Source organism: Petromyzon marinus, chromosome 2 (assembly GCF_048934315.1).
Source record: "Petromyzon marinus isolate PM22_M1 ecotype Great Lakes invasive population chromosome 2, UKy_Petmar_22M1.pri1.0, whole genome shotgun sequence".
NCBI classification, from domain to species: Eukaryota; Metazoa; Chordata; class Hyperoartia; order Petromyzontiformes; family Petromyzontidae; genus Petromyzon; species Petromyzon marinus.
Window position 1 is genome coordinate 26053517 of NC_133668.1, and position 15055 is coordinate 26068571.

At 50.4% G+C, this 15055-nt stretch overlaps 1 protein-coding gene across 5 annotated transcripts in view; it reads right to left on the minus strand.

The window, feature by feature from the left end:
• Positions 1-11366: 11366 nt before the first annotated feature.
• Positions 11367-15055, minus strand: part of MYRIP (myosin VIIA and Rab interacting protein) — a 105502-nt gene continuing 101813 nt past the window's right edge. For all 5 annotated transcript variants that reach the window (XM_076071810.1, XM_032958191.2, XM_032958198.2 and 2 more), the window contains one exon: positions 11367-14615. The gene's annotated coding sequence lies outside the window, so the exon portion shown is untranslated. The remainder of the gene's footprint in view (positions 14616-15055) is intronic.

Here is a 15055-nt window from a genome sequence, read left to right on the forward strand (position 1 = left end):
CGAGTTCGATTCCAGCTCACGGTCAACACCAGTGACAATTATCCGAGCCGGTTCTGGGTTTCCCCTGGGTCGACTCAGCCTCAAATGAGTACCTGGTGCGGTGTGGAAACATCGCCACTAAGGGAGGGAAAGGCGGCCGGGCGTGGTGCTGTCCACCCCACCGCCTCGTGTACCGTGCCGGCCTTCATAGGTGGGACTCGCTAATAGCACTTGCTTCAAAAGTCTACTAAGGTCATGCGGGGGAACCTCGTCTTTGTAGTGTGTTCCCACGGCCCTCGGATAATTGGGTGTCAGGCGGCGGGGGAGGATCGATACACGGACAACCGAGACGGGCAGAGCCGCCGCCTTCACGGATAACTGCGAGCAAAGTGGCAAAAGTGGGGAGATGATGAGAAGGTGATGAGAAGGAGGGGTGGACTAGTAGAGCACGCGGGTGAGCGAGCGAGCGAGCGAGCGAACGCACCGCTGATAATTAGAATGAGTTACTCGGGCACCAGATGGGTAGTGTCCCCTCTGGGAAGGAGGGGGGGGTGCGCTCGTAATTGGCGAAATATACAACTCTTCTCACGGCCGTATCTGTTTTGTCGTTGCATTTCAATTCTCCAGAACCCCACAACACCACCACCCCCGCCAGCCGAACCCACCTCCATCCACTTTTAACGACTCATTATTTTAGGACAACTACATGTCTGGGCAATTTATTTGAACGGTATTTTGATGGCAAAACTAATCCCGCGCTCCATAAATGTAAAATGTTATTGCTCATAATCAATTGAAACGTGCTCTGTGTGATTTCGTGACGGAATCGAGCATGCGACATGAATATCGGCACGGGATGCAAACAACTTATACGACGGGTCTCTGACACCGGCGACATAATTACGCGTCGGAGGAATTCACCTGAAGGCCAGAAAATCACCCAAGAGCGAGAATTCACCTAAAAGTCGGAATTCACCCAAAAGTCGGAATTCACCAAAAAGCAGGAATTAACCCAAAAGTCGGAATTCACACAAAATTTGGAATTCAACCAAAAGTAGGAATACACCCAAAAGCCGAAATTAACCCCAAAATCGCAATTCACCCAAAAGTCGGAATTCATACAAAAGTCGAAATGAACCCAAAAGCCGCAATTCACCCAAAAGAGAGAATTTACCCCAAAGCCGCAATTCACCAACAAGTCGGAATTCACCCAACAGTCGAAATTCACCCAAAAGTCGGAATTCACCTAAAAGCCCCAATTCACCGAAAAGCCGGAATTTACCCAAAATGCCGCATCTCAAGGTGCATGCGGCACATACGAGGACGCACAGAGCGAGGGATGGACGCTGCCGTCTCCTTGAGTCGCGTCTCCGCTTCCCGCGATTCGCAAGCCGCAGGAAAAAAAAGCTGACGACTCAGCTGCCAGGAGGGGCATTACAGCGCTAATTAAATCTACACAGCGTGGGCCTAATGCTCGCTGCCGTGAAATGTAAAGGCGTCCTCATTACAGACAGCTGTGGTGGAGCTGCGCCGTACGCATTCAGGGGTAGATCAGGAGCGTGCCAGGGTGACTCCTATACAAGGATGATTCTGTGGTTAGGTGCTCACTGTCCTTCTGGACTCCGACCGCCAACGCTCACCTCTCGGCTTAATGTGTTCGCTCGGAGGGTTTGTTACTGCGCAATGTTTCGGCCACGTGGAGCGAAACGTCGGACGCCGTGCCGGAGAGAGCTACGCAAAACCCCACCGTGATGCGTCTTGCCGCTCGACAAATATATATATCCTCTCGGTGACTTTAACTTGCCGTGGCGCAGTATCAGACAATGAAACTGTGGCACGATTTAACATTTTGAAAGGGGAGGTTCGTTAATGTACCGTTACGTGCATGTTCTTTTTTCTTGCATCTCGTATCCAGACCACAAAGATGCACGAGGCTCATTTAGAAGCGGCGCGAGGGGGTGAGTGCTGAAGGTCGGTATGTACGCACACACACACACACAGGGTCTGTGCGGAGTCCGTGTCAATGCGCGCACGCACGCATCCCCTCGCCGTTATTAATTCGCGGGCATAAACCAGCAACAGCAACAACAACATTTACTGCGGGTCATAACGACGGGGCTCCTATAAACAACGCGCGTAAATTAACTGCGTTATTATCTCTGCCCCCCGCCCCCTGCCCCCCCCCCTCATACGTTTTCATTTGTGGCTTGGGGGCTCACCAACGTTTCCGTCTGGAAACCCGGGCGGCGGCGGCTCCCCCCGTCTCCGTCCCCATCCCGCTAACGAGGAGGACGCGAACGGGGGTTGAGGAAGGACAGGGCGGCGCAAAGAGCGTGCGGCAGATTTAACCCGCCGCTAAATCATCTCCGAATAAACAGCGCGGGGGGGTGGGGGGAAGGGGTTGGGTGGGGTGGGCGCCCTAATTATTAGGGCATCATTAAATATTAATGCCATCGCGCGCGCATGATGAATGGGAGGTTCGCGGGCACTTCGTCTGCCCGAACGACCGCGCGTTCAGGTGCTCTGCGCTGCGCCCCGCCGCGCTAAACTGCCGTTTGTGCAAGTCTGCATGACCTTAACGATGCTAATTAAGTATTTTTATGGCAGAGAGAGTCGGAATGATGGTTAAGGTCAGGTGATTAGGGCGGCTGCTGTTAGCTTTCAAAGCCCCCAGGCTCGAATCTCCCCCTCCCCGCTACTCCATAATTTGTGCCAGGTGATTACGGGAGACATCGCGGGCACGAGTAACTCCGTGCCCCGCCCGCACCGTGGCAGATACATCAGCGATGGAACCGGGATAGCGTCTGGCCTCTGTTTTATTGAGAAGCCCTCTCTGGCCTCTTTGAAAGCACCTGTGTATCCCGCCCTACCCCACCTCTCCTCATAACCCCACACTCCCCCACCTTACACCTCACACCCAGACCACCACAATTATTTATTTTTAGTCCACGAGCCCAGACCAAATAATTTAACTTTAGCTCTTCCCATTTATTGATGTGGTCAATAACAGAAGATTACGTGATAATCGTTCGAATTGAGTTGGTCTATCAAATAATCCACTTATCGGGCAGTATAATGACATCGGTGATACTCGTGTATTGATACCTTGAGCTGGTATTAATTTACACTCTGAGCCGTGGACTATTTTAGTGTCCGCAGGCGGCCAAGGAGGATGAACTGCGCGCCTTCCTGCAGACAGAATACCCTGTGGCTAGCAATTCATAATGTTATATGTATATCAGTGAGCACATAATTGCATTTGCAGATATTGCGTTTGTTATATATCTTATAAATGTTGTCTTTGGCCGGTATTAAACCTCTCCTCGGTCGCTCTAAAACACTATAATTGCTTATTAAGATACCATTCACAAATCACAATGTGTGTACAGACTAAGTGCGCATAATGAAGAGCTGAAAGCCCTAATCCTGTAATTCACAGAATGGTTTCACAGCAATACCCCAGCGGTGCTATCTCTTGAAATTAATATTTGGCACCTTCCAGACTGAATCCACTGTGATAAATGGAGCAGCGACGGGGGCAGCGAAACTGCGGAGAGCAATGTTTGACACGGCATCAAACGTTGATAGCACCGTAGTTGGTTTACGCATCGTGTTGATTCATTAAATTGTTACGCTTTTAATAAAACTGCCTCGTCTCAACCATAACGTGCCAGTCGACCTCTTATTGCGATGTCCCATCACTGCATAGCCTTAACGGTATGTTAAGGCTTACACAGGGGATCGTTGTCTTCGCTTGAGTGGGCGGGGTGTGTTGTTATGATCCACGGCGTGGTGGGTGAACCAAGTGTGTCTGGCAGAACGAGGCCTCATCAAGTGGGTGTAGGAGTCAATGGGTCGAGTTCACGGGCACAGGAGCCATGGCCTTGGTTGAGTCACGTCACCTTGCTGAAGAGGAGAAAAGGGAGATGATAAAACAATTCCCGGTAATGTTTGTTGTCGTCTCAAGTGGTGTGAGTGTCTCTCTCTCTGTCTCTCTAGCTCTCTTTGTGTCTCTGTATCTCTTGTTCATGTCTACACGGTGCTTAATCCATGGGATCAGACCAGACAATATCACTTGGTCGGTACCACCCAGGTTTGCCATAACTTGAGCTGTTCCAGTTTCTTCACGAGGCCAATATCAGTGAATTACGAGGTAACCATTTGTAACGAGCGGGGTTATCAAATAATCCAATCTCATAGGCAGCATACATACTTAACATTCCACTCTCATTGGCAGTATAAATGCATCGCTGCTCCTGACGTATTGAGTACCTGTAGTGGTCTCGGGCAGTATAAATACATCGGTGCTACTGACTTATTACGTACCTGAGTTGATATCAATTCCCGCTCTAGTCTATTGCCTAAATGGGGGTGGGGAGGGGGGAGAGCGTTGGGTATCACAATCATAATCAGAATATTTATTCATACTTTTGGAATCCGATGAGCTACGAAGTTCTTTTTTTCCACAGATGTGGGCGAGGGGATAGGCACCTTCGGGTACCCACCACGGCCACCGCTCCCAACTGGCTGCCTCGCCACCCCTAGGGAGTTATCAGCGCGTCCAGGGCTCGGCCACGGCGATATAGAGATGATGATAACAATTATAATAATTATAAGAAGAATAATTTACATTTGTAAAGTTGTGAAATTCATCCGTAGATCCCAATACGCCACCGTGTATGGAGAGCGGTAATTGGACAGCGCCCTGCAGGGTACACGGCCAGAACGGGTGGAATGTAAAGGCCAGTGTTAAGAGGTGCGACTTTCAAGACAGAACTATATCTGACGACTCTGGTCGTCTTATTGGCAACGGCGAAGCGTTCCAAAGCGTGTGAGCTGCACAGTGGCAAAAACCCAATCACCCCCGGCGATTCGAAGATCTCAGGGACCTCCTTGGTGCTTACAGATGGATTGGTTCCTGTGAATATTGCGGGGGCTAACCCATTGGAGTGGCGTGTATGGCAGCAGCAGCAGCAGGATATACATGTAACGCGATGACTTTGATGGCCTGGCCCATCTATTTTCCACGGTTCAAGGGACTCTTCGTGCCAAGCCTCGGCTCTCGCAGCATCCCATTGCAAGAGTGACCTCATCGATTAGCGCGGTTGGCTGCGTACGGTGCGAAAGAAGTTCCACATGGGTGTACGCGTGCAGTGACGACTTGACACACTTCTATTGAGATGGCCCTTTAACTGAAGATGCGTTCACTTGACGTCAGGCGGAGACCCCCACCGCAACAGCCCCGAGTCTCCCGCGCATCTCCCCCTTATATACCAACACGCTCGCTCCACCGGCAGACTCCACCGTCCTCTTCCGTCACCTGGCCACGCTCCCTTCTCGAACATTCCGTAGCCACCAGTCCCCTCGCACTCACAATCGATACCCCCTGTCATTCGTTCTGTAGGCTAACTTCCCTGTCATTACCTCCCGTGGCTACTGGTCCACTCGCAGCGCATGCAGGCTCTGCTGTCATCACACGGGCAATGTGACATTGCTGAGCGTGGTTATTGTCAGGGCCCCGCGTCGTGCTCCTCGTTGCTGTGTGCTGCTGCCCTCTGGTGGAGACCTGGAGGCCGTGAGATCGGCGGATCCAGCCAGCGTTGCTTGTGAGCGAGTCCGACCCTGCCGATGAGACACCGCGTGTCGAAGCCGATCCAGAGGCTGCTGAGCTTGGAACGACGCTGCTGAAGATTGCGCACTCCCCAAAATGCCGTGCTTTCGAGGTCTTGTGTTAACAAATACCTGCGTGGAGGACCGCCCATGAAAGTAAACGTGAAATTAAATATTTCGTCTGCTTGTGTTGTCGCCTGACAAGCAACGTTTGAGTCGATTCCGTAGCAGTACAGCTTTCCGCAGTTGTGTGCAGATGACGACGGATGCAAGCAAGAGGGTGGGCGACTCGTGCCGCCTTGTTGGTGACGCGGCACCGGCGCTGTCGCAGAGTTCCAGGCGGGTCGGTGGGGAGGAGGAGGATGGGTGTTGGGGAGTGGTGTGAGGTTGGCATCGACTGTTACCCACATTCGATTTCCCGATCACGGCGAACGACCGTGGCGTGGTGATATCTGAACCGATCCTGTGCCCCGTCCACTTCACCAACTCGCGTTCGTCCAGGGTGGTGAAGTATGATTAAAGAACGACACGGCGCGGGGAGGCCTTCGTCCGGAAGTGGATTGACAGAGAACTATGATGTATCGTTATCATTAACACATGACCCTCGTATTCACTTACTGTGTCCCGTCTTTCTTGAACTTCTTTCGCGCCATACGTAGCCAACCGTGATCATCGGAGGTGCCGGGTAAAGACAACAAACTAAACATGAAAAAAAAACCGATTCGAAAGAAATCAGTTTTCAATCTGGACTTAAAAGTGCATAGCCCCAGTGGCTTCATAATATCGGAAGGAAGAGCGTTCCAGACGGCCGCATTACAGCATCTTTTTTAAAATATTCAGTTGCGTTACTTATCAAATATTGGTTACGGGACAGTAGATGCCCTTTAGGAAGCGAACAGCGTCCCGTATCTTATATTGAGTGCTCATGCCAATAACAGCTGATATATCTACTAACTTTTATCTCAGAAACCTCACTGTTGTTAATTATGATTTATAGCGAGACAGAAAGTTAAAAACCCGTCCAGAGTGTTTTCTCGCTTAAAAAAATACTACTTTGATAACTTTTGTTCTCTTATGAAAAGACATATCGGCTGATGGTCTAAAACATTGCTTTTATGTGACGACAGAGTGGAGTTTTGTTTTGCTATCTGGTCCACGGAAACGCATACATTTACATTACCTTGCGCTTCACGAAGATTTCAGGAAGTGTCCGTTCCGATGATACTTCGAGGGATGCCCCTATAATGTCCTGGTGGCTACAGACGCTATCCCCTCAAGGGGTATTAACCATCACCGCGAGCTCCGGTCATACTCACAGCAGCAGCATTAGCGACAGCAGCGGCTTCTTTTGCTGACCATCAAAGACAGCTGTCACCGCATTGAGCACTTTCAGATGCACTTTGAGCGGCCGTCTGGAACGCTCTGCCTTCCGACACTAGGACGCCACTCTGGAGTTATGCACTTTTAAATCATCTAGATTAAAAAGCTATTTTCGACTTTAGAGTGATTTAAAGCTTTCGTGACTGCAGTAATTCATATTCTTAGTTCTTTCAGGTGATGACAACCGTTTGTGTTATGGTCGAAACATCGCGATAATTTTTATTGTTTTATACATATTTTATTATTTTATTGTTTCCCTTCAACGTGACTTTACCGAAAGAACTAAGAATATGCTTTAGAGTGTTTAGTTTATTGTCCCCCCCCCCCCACCGTGGTTCGGCTGATCGGAAATTCACCAATGGTGCACGGTTGCCAAACAGTCCACAACGTATACGGCAGATGGCGCTGCTGACTTTTCAATCAGTGCGCTCAAAGGCAAGGATTACCCCGACACCACCAAAAGCCTTAAGAGATTGTTGGGGCAAGTGCTGTTAGCAAGATGCACCAATGAAGGCCGGGATACGTAGCCATGGTGATCATGGTGTGACCAGCACCACGCCCGGACGCATTGGTGTCCCTCGAGCCGGTCGACTTAGGTTAGACCCAGGACTCATTCAGATAATCCTCACCGCGGTTGGTGGTGGCCAGGAAGTGGGAATCGAACTCTGATGGCCGTGGGTTCGTAAGCGCAGTGCGTCCTAACCGCATCACCACCGCTCCCCAGACGTGAGCACACATGTGACAAAAACAAGTCCATATTATTTTTCAAAATCTTTATTACATTTTTTTTAACTCTCCTCAACCATAACTGTACACATGAACATGTTTTTCTTCTAAACGTATATATATATTCCTTCTACAACCATTGGCATTAAGAGTATATTAGCTTCAATCCACTTGGCGTCGTATATTAAAATGAACGCACCCGGGCCCCGATCACGTTGGGGTGTGGTAGTCTGTCAACATGCATCAGAGAGCGAGTGCGAGTGAGTTTCGATAACAAGAGGGAGAGGCTAACCTGCGGTTCCTGAGCCACATGCGCCTCTTTAAAGGCTGCAGTCCGGCTCTTGGAATTCGAAAACAAAAATGTCCCTTCTTGTTGTTTTGGTTGCCAACCCCTGAACATGGGAGTCCAGTTCTATTCACCATGGTAGTGCAGCTCATCATTGAAGTCCAGTCCACCATGGTAGTGCAGCTCATCGTTGAAGACCAGTTCACTATGGTAGTGCAGCTCATCATTGAAGTCCAGTTCACCATGGTAGTCCAGCTCATCATTGAAGTCCAGTTCACCATGGTAGTTCAGCTCATCATTGAAGTCCAGATCACCATGGTAGTTCAGCTCACCATTGTAGTCCAGTTCACCATGATAGGCCAGCTCATCGTTGAAGTCCAGTTCACCATGGTAGTCCAGCTCATCATTGAAGTCCAGTTCACCATGGTAGTGCAGCTCATCATTGAAGTCCAGTTCACCATGGTAGTGCAGCTCATCATTGAAGTCCAGTCCAACATGGTAGTCCAGCTCATCATTGAAGTCCAGTTCACCATGGTAGTCCAGCTCATCATTGAATTCCAGTTCACCATGGTTTCACCATGGTAGTCCAGCTCATCATTGTAGTCCAGTTCACCATGGTAGTCCAGCTCATCATTGAAGTCCAGTTCACCATGGTGGTCCAGCTCATCATTGAAGTCCAGTTCACCATGGTAGTCCAGCTCATCATTGAATTCCAGTTCACCATGGTTTCACCATGGTAGTCCAGCTCATCATTGAAGTCCAGTCCACCATGGTAGTCCAGCTCATCATTGTAGTCCAGTTCACCATGGTTTCACCATGGTAGTGCAGCTCATCATTGAAGTTCAGTTCACCATGGTAGTCCAGCTCAACATTGAAGTCCAGTGCACCATGGTAGTGCAGCTCATCATTGAAGTCCAGTCCACCATGGTAGTGCAGCTCAACATTGAAGACCAGTTCACTATGGTAGTGCAGCTCATCATTGAAGTCCAGTTCACCATAGTAGTCCAGCTCATCATTGAAGACCAGTTCACTATGGTAGTGCAGCTCATCATTGAAGTCCAGTTCACCATGGTAGTCCAGCTCATCATTGAAGACCAGTTCACCATGGTAGTCCAGCTCATCATGGAAGTCCAGTTCACCATGGTAGTCCAGCTCATCATTGAAGACCAGTTCACCATGGTAGGGCAGCTCATCATTGAAGTCCAGTCCAACATGGTAGTCCAGCTCATCATTGTAGTCCAGTTCACCATGGTAGTCCAGCTCATCATTGAAGTCCAGTTCACCATGGTAGTCCAGCTCATCATTGAAGTCCAGTTCACCATGGTAGTCCAGCTCATCATTGAATTCCAGTTCACCATGGTTTCACCATGGTAGTCCAGCTCATCATTGTAGTCCAGTTCACCATGGTAGTCCAGCTCATCATTGTAGTCCAGTTCACCATAGTTTCACCATGGTAGTGCAGCTCATCATTGAAGTCCAGTTCACCATGGTAGTCCAGCTCAACATTGAAGTCCAGTTCACCATGGTAGTCCAGCTCATCATTGTAGTCCAGTTCACCATGGTAGTCCAGCTCATCATTGTAGTCCAGTTCACCATAGTTTCACCATGGTAGTGCAGCTCATCATTGAAGTCCAGTTCACCATGGTAGTCCAGCTCAACATTGAAGTCCAGTGCACCATGGTAGTGCAGCTCATCATTGAAGTCCAGTCCACCATGGTAGTGCAGCTCAACATTGAAGACCAGTTCACTATGGTAGTGCAGCTCATCATTGAAGTCCAGTTCACCATGGTAGTCCAGCTCATCATTGAAGACCAGTTCACTATGGTAGTGCAGCTCATCATTGAAGTCCAGTTCACCATGGTAGTCCAGCTCATCATTGAAGACCAGTTCACCATGGTAGTCCAGCTCATCATGGAAGTCCAGTTCACCATGGTAGTCCAGCTCATCATTGAAGATCAGTTCACCATGGTAGTCCAGCTCATCATTGTAGTCCAGTTCACCATGGTAGTCCAGCTCATCATTGTAGTCCAGTTCACCATGGTAGTCCAGCTCATCATTGAAGTCCAGTTCACCATGATAGGCCAGCTCATCGTTGAAGTCCAGTTCACCATGGTAGTCCAGCTCATCATTGTAGTCCAGTACACCATCGTAGTCCAGCTCATCATTGATGTCCACTACACTATGGTAGTCCAGCTCATCATTGAAGTCCAGTTCACCATGGTAGTCCAGCTCATCATTGAAGTCCAGTTCACCATGGTAGTCCAGCTCATCATTGAAGTCCAGTTCACCATGGTAGTGCAGCTCATCATTGAAGTCCAGTTCACAATGGTAGTTCAGCTCACCATTGGCGTCCAGTACCACCATGGTAGTCCAGCTCATCATTGAAGTCCAGTTCACCATGGTAGTCCAGATCATCATTGAAGTCCAGTCCACCATGGTAGTCTAGCTCATCATTGATGTCCAGTTCACCATGGTAGTCCAGCTCATCATTGAAGTCCAGTCCACCATGGTAGTCCAGCTCATCATTGAAGTCCAGTTCACCATGGTTTCACCATGGTAGTCCAGCTCATCATTGAAGTCCAGTCCACCATGGTAGTCTAGCTCATCATTGAAGTCCAGTTAACCATGGTAGTGCAGCTCATCATTGAAGTCCAGTTCACCATGGTAGTCCAGCTCATCATTGTAGTCCAGTCCACCATGGTAGTCCAGCTCATCATTGTAGTCCAGTGCACCATGGTAGTGCAGCTTATCACTGAAGTCCAGTTCACCATGGTAGTCCAGCTCAACATTGAAGTCCAGTTCACCATCGTAGTCCAGTTCATCATGGCATCAAATGAGTACCTTGGTGCGATATCGACCGAGGTGAGTCCCAGGGCAGGTTCAAGAAATCGTTACTGGTGTTGGCCGTGAGCGGGAGCAGAGCTCGGATCGCTGGGTTCGTAAAAAAGCGCTAACCATTGTGCCACTGCTCCCCCATACATATAACGGTACGCTGCAGTCGCATAGAGTCGGGGTAGAATCAACAACAACAGCAGCAACAGCAGGGACGCACTCGCGATTACAACCGAATAAACCCTTCGTTCGAGAGAAAGCAAACAACAATAACAACAACACGCGGGATTGTACGGGGCGATCGCCAGCCACGTGGGAGTCACGGGGTAACCTTGCTTTGGAACACGGCGTAATCCCTCGCCCACCTGAGGGCGGACCACGCTGTGCCACGGGATGGTCGTGTACATCTTTACGAGATATCTCACACGGCCAAGTTGAAACCAAACAAAGAAATAGCTGCTGCTGTACCATGTCAAGACACTTGCGAGTTGCCCAATCACCCTCCAACCCCCCCACCCACCACCACCACCACCACCCACCCCCCACACCGCCCCCTCCGCCTCACCTGCCCACCAGCTATGATAATGTGGAATTTCCACTGCTGGCTTAAAGACTGCTAATGAATGAGCTTTGCCCCCGTTGTCTGAAACCTGAGACTGGCAGGACGCACTTTGGCTTTGATTTGGCACTCGTGAATAGAGGTGGACGGAGGTGACTAGAGATGAATAGAGGTGGACAGGGGTGACTCGAGGTGACGAGAGGTGACTCGAGGTGAATCAAGGTGGAGCGATTTACCCCTCCCTCAAATCCCCCCGAGTCTACCCAACCATCCAACCCACCGCCGAGGCGTTCTACGAACTGTGCGCGATTCATAGCCGTGGTTCGATGCAAGAACGAATGGCATTTTGTGTTTTTTTGTCCTATTTACGTGGTGATGAGTGGCGCCTCTAGTCGATGCGAGGGCTGGCGTGAAGCCAATTACAAACCAAGAAGGTCAATTCTTACACGGGCATCGTCAACCGCTTAAGAATCGATAATGGACTCCAAAGGATTGCCATCGTCCCAGCCATTACGCCCTTGGTGCAACAACACATGGGTTTGAATGTTGTCACAGCATCAGAGCAGGTGTCCTGGTTTGTCGCCGTCCGAAATGTCTCGCGAGTTCGGCGTCTTTTTGAGCGTGGCTCAAGCAACTTGGCACGGGTGAACAAAGGGGCCCCTCCACAGTTGAGCCTATGGCATCAAGGTCAAGAGGTGAAGAAACACATGTTCTTAGTATCACACTGACATGGTGTGTGCGTGTTTTTTTTTTATAAGCAAAGAATACGGACCATTATCACCGCTCCACACGCACACAAAGATCCGCTGGTGGTCGGGGCGTATAAACTTATAGAGGCACGCACAGGCACACATGCGGACACAATGGCAATGTACTTAAAGTGCCTTATTAAGTTTAAAATCAGTTGCTTGGGTGTATAAAACTGGTGGCTTGTCAATTTTTTTTATCACATTAGATTCTACCCCACCCTCCGCCACAACGTCTCGTTAATAGTATTCCATTAAAGTATCGGTTGCTCTTCACCGACAACTGAAACGATTCGATACAATAAACCGCAGGAGCCGCGACGTTTCATGCAATTACGGAGCTCTCGTTTCGATGTTGCGAGGTCAGCGATATCACAGCACCCGACTTATGCGTGGTCCATGCAGAGTGCTGGCATATTCAACGTTTTGAACCTCCTAGTTTGTATTTGTTGTTGTTATTGTTGAGCGACGGTTTTAACCTGCTTCCGCGGGAGCTTGTCGGATATGAATCAAGAGGGAATCAATCGCGCCGAGGAAAGCCGCCGAGTTTGAGCCGAACGATTTTGCTTGTTTGTATTACAAGCAGAACTAAAACAAACGCAAATGCAAATAAAATGTGCATAGGTGGGGGGGCTGGGGGGGGCATTGGAGTCATACTTGGAAAGGGGAACACATTTCACAACCCCATCGGTGATCGACTTACTTCAAGGTCGTAAGTCAACCGTGACCCTCGGGGTGAAATTTTTAATTTCCACCCCTGGCTTGGGAGATCCTGCCAACGCGGGTTGACTCTGCCCCTCGACCCATTTCATTGGGGGGGGGGGGGCCTGTGGCGGCGACACTTGCGTAAGTAAAAAAAAAATATTCTCACCGCATGAACCGATCTAAATTGAGAACGCCAAAATTCATTTTTGCGTGCAAAGCCAGCAGCAGCATCAACAGCAGCAGCAGCGTACGTACACGCATAACACCGCCGGCGGCTCACCGCAGCTTTGGCCGCGGCACGGCACTCGCGTGAGCAGCAGAGGTGGCGGCTCGGCATCTGGAGGCCATTTCGGTCGATGTCATCTCGAGACGCGATTGTGACTGGGCGCGTGGGGAGCGGTGGAGGGTTGGGGGAGCAGGGAGCGGTGGCTATCTACCCCATCGCTTCCCATGAGTCAAAAAAAAAATGCGCGGCGTCTGCAGACGTGGAGATCACACACAGTGTGTGTGTGTGTGAGAGAGAGAGAGACAGGCACTGGTCTGTTGTCAACAACGTCTCGGGCTCATCTTTCATCTACCACCCTGTTCCGTTCGGGCTGGACGGGGTTGGATATTGTTTGACTAATAGCACCCCCACCAACCCCTCTCCTGCACCCACCAGGGGGTGCTGCTGTGTGCGGTGAACGCGCGCAAAAGCCTTCGGGCGACACGCGAATCTGAAAAGTCAAACGCTGCCCGCGCGTTTCGTTGGTGGGGGGGGGGGGGCACTTCACCCATTAGATGGCACATGGCTGCCACGTGCCGTGCGTAACCACTAACCCCCATACACCCGAGCAAACCCGTCAGGGAACCAGAACGAAGGAGTCTTTTCACGATGCATATGAACCACAGCCGAGGCGCGCGCGCGTGCGTGCGCGCGTGCGCACAATAAATTAAAACAGTCTATTTGCCAATGTACGCGGAATTAAGGTCATGACGGATGTTTAAGGTAATGATGGATTTTTTGTTGTTGTTTCTTCTTAAGGCAAAACGTCAACGATTAATGCATAGAATCTCAGCGTGCGCTGCGCGGCGTGGCCAGCGTGCACGTGGGGCTCGCGTCGCCCGCCAGGCGGCGCCACCATCGTCTCTGCGGTGTTCGAGCGGACTCGCACCTGCGACGGCGATTCTTTGTTCTCTCACCACTCTCTTGATGAGGAGGGTGCAGCGTTGCCGTGAGCGCACGGTGCTTGCGGAGCCCTCATTGTTTTGTGTCCACGCTATCGTCCGCCCCCCACATCTCCTCCCGCGCTAAGTCGTGGTTTGTTTAGGGTGCCCTTCGTCGTCGATCAAGCGAGCGCTGGCGGCCGTGGCGCTCGCGACTGCTGCAGCGATGCGGGCGAAACGCGAGGTTCACAAGCAGCGCGCGAGCGTGCGTGGAGAGGACTCGTCGGAAAGATGCGGCGGTGTTACGCAATAGTTACATAATCCACGGGCGGGGTGATCTAACACACAAATGTAACCACAACGTAATCGACATTTACCGAGCTGTGTTACGTCGTAAACGGTATCTTTAGTGCGAAGTATAAACGCCGAACGTCCGCTGAGGTTTTCACTGTCAAGACAAACGATGGTGTGATGATAACGCACGACGCGGGAAGGGATCTCCAGACGGCAGCAGCAGTGGCAGCAGCGGCGGTCTCTCTCCCGCTCTCTCCTGTAGAGGCTCCATCTCTCAGGTGGGGTTGTCCTCCTGCTAAGGCACTTGGATGACGTTCGCTGCCGAGACGCGGGAGCGGCCGCGTTGCTATCCCTGCGAGCACACACACAGATATCGGATACGTGACATGGATCTGTACGTATAAATGTACGAGGGAAGGACAACAAGCTAAACATGAAAAAAAATCAGATCTAAATAATGAGTTTCTCGATCTAGATTTAAAAGTGCATAGCTCCAGAGGCTTCCTAATATCGAAAGTAAGAGCATTCCAGACGGCCGCAGAAACGCATTTCAAAGCGCGGGATGCGGTGACCATCTTTGTTTGATGGTTAGCCAAAAGCCGCTGCTGCTGCGAGGATGACCGGGGTTTGCGTGAAGGTTTATGCTCCTTGACGAGATCAGCGAGGTCTTGTGGTTAATTTGTGGCAAGCACTTTTCATGTAATAAGCGCGACCTTATAATGCATTCGTTCAACAAACGGAAACCAATGCAGCTCAGAGAGCACTGGACGGACATGGTGGGATCTTGCAGTA